Below are 2,659 nucleotides of genomic sequence, written 5' to 3'. Positions count from 1 at the left end.
ATGAAGGAGATCCTCCAAACCCCAAGATTCAGGGGGAGGTGCTAACTAAGCTAAGGGATGGAGGAGTTGTCAGATGGACTCACCATGACCTTACCTGAGAGGAAAATACAGATGTCTTAGAGGGAAACAATACCTTGTTCCCATAGCCAATTAAGGAGATTCTGTGTATGAGTTGGGGGTGGGAGAGGATGCAGTTAGGCACAAAGCTGTTGGATCTAGGTAAACGAACATCAAGTTTTAAATAATCTGAAGGCATTCTGCCCCTGAGTCTAAAAGACTCAGGGGTATTCAGATCCTACACATGAAAGACAGCTGTATCACGGGAAAACCAGTGCTATCTCCCAGAGAGAAGGGGAAATTACGGAAACACCTGTGAGAGACAAGCCACAGCAGTGAGCAAGTGGAAAATGGAAGCACACCTGGGAACGTAAGTAGAAAGCAGCAAGAATGGGAACAGACGACAACCACCATGGACGGACAGAAGGCCGGTAGGAGAGAGGACAGCAATAAAGCCACAAGCAGGGAGGTGCAGCAAGGAGATAACCAGCAAAAGAATGTCTTCTGGAGAACAGCAAATGAAGGAAAGCTTGGTCAAGGAGCATTGAAGCACACAGAGCCCTAACAGGATGAAGGGAACCTCGAGTCCTTCTTCTCTATACTCCTAGCACAGTTAATACAAAAGGTATAAAGACTGTACAATTCCATGAGGGGAAGTTGAGGCCCAGAGGAAAGGTAAGGAATTTTTTTGACTCTGAGCTCCGGAGTGAGTCCTTTCTATGTTCTTTACTATGACAATAAGACTTGTGGTATGTGTGATGCCTTGTGAACTTGATTGCTTTTAAGGGGGAACTGTTGGTCATTCTTGGGAGGGAGTTGTGCCATAGAGTCCATGGGTGTTGCCTGAGTGGAGACAAAGGAGCCAGAGAGAAGTGATGTACTGAAAATGACTTTAGGCCCTTTGTATCAGGAAGGAGCCTCTTACATAAGGGTTACATTTTGGGGGGCTTGTCCAGGCTAGATAATTTTTTCTTAGTTTAAACTTTCTGTAATAATAGTGTGCATGTTGTGACAGCACCCTTGAAAGTACCAAGGCAAGGGGGCGTGAGCCTAAAGGAATTATGTAATTGCAAATTACTGTGTATTTTGGTGAATGACAATCTTGGTTGCCCAGTTATTGGAGAAAGACTGATATAAGGGGATGAATATGAATGCTCACAAAGAATTCTTGATTTGGGGTCTACCTACGGATTATGACAAGGATGTCACAGCCTGAATATATGTTCTGGCTCAGAGCAATATCTTGATTTGGAAGAGGATTGTAAATAGATAATGGAGTTTATATAAGGTCTGCTGTCTAAGTTTATTATGTGTAAATGAATGGAGAAGTTAACTACTTACTACATGCCACGTGCTGTGGTAATTGAAAGAGCTACAAATACAAGCAAGCTTACATTCTAATAGAGGAAGACAACATATGGAAGGAGTAGAGACTGGGAAGGAATGTTTTGGCCAGGGAAGTCAGAGAATTGTGATTGGAATAATAGAGCGAATGAATGCATAAACGAATGGATGAATGATAAAGCATTTATTATCCTATATACCAAGCACTATGCTAAGTACCAAGGATACAAATGCAAGATAGTCCCAGTCCTCAAAGAACTTGCATTCTAATAAGAGAAGATAATACATAAAAGAGAGCTGGGAAGTTGGGAAGGGGAGTTCACTTGTAGCAGCATAGTTTGGAAATGACTGTTATATGATGTGGAGGACTGTTTCCAGGCCTTGACATATTTTTATGGGGAGTGGTACAGATGGCTGAGAAATGGACATATGGATTTTGATCATATTAGATCACATGTGATCTATATAAACTCTGTGTGTGCATATGAATATGTGAGTATATATATGTACATATACATATGTATAGGCATATATGTATAGGAATATGTATGTGTGTATATATCTATATCTATATCTATATTTTCCTGGACTAATTTTCAGGGACTGCAAAATTTTGATGGGAGAGGGCATAGCTGGAAGCAGCTGTGAGGTGTACCCATCCTATGCTCTTGTGACTCAGTGAGGAGAGGGGAAAGTTTGTCAAAATGGTAAAGATTCATGCACTCAGTTCACAATCACTTACCAAATTTTATCCATTCTTTCTTCTCAAAGGCCCTGCTCTTCAGGCAGTCCTAACTTTCATTTCTGTTGTCATAACTTTGGTGCAGCTCCTCCCTCATCTCAGCTCACACCACTCTGCACATCCTCTGCTCCTCTGGGATTTGCACTGTCACCTACATATATGTAAATTCCTACCTCCGTGATTTGGCCCATATTGCCCTCTTCTCTTCTTATCTCAATTCTAGCCATCCTGCAAGATCTGGCTCAAATTGTGCATCTCCTATGAAGACTTTTGCAATTACTCTTACTCTGCTAGGTGGTACAGTGGATAAAAGCACTAGCCTTGAAGTCAGGAACACTTGAGTTCAAACCTTACCCTCAGATACTACCTAGCTGTGTGACCCTGGAAAAGAGATTCATTTCTCAGCCTCATTTTCCCTATCTGTAAAATGGAGATAATTATAGCACCTCCCTTGCAAGATTGTTGTGAAGATCAAAAGAAATAATAAAGCCCAGCTTCAAAACTTAAAGTGCTCTC

This window comes from Phascolarctos cinereus, unplaced genomic scaffold, assembly GCF_003287225.1.
Source record: "Phascolarctos cinereus isolate Bilbo 61053 unplaced genomic scaffold, phaCin_HiC Scaffold_5;HRSCAF=322, whole genome shotgun sequence".
NCBI classification, from domain to species: Eukaryota; Metazoa; Chordata; class Mammalia; order Diprotodontia; family Phascolarctidae; genus Phascolarctos; species Phascolarctos cinereus.
This window is presented reverse-complemented; position numbering follows the sequence as displayed.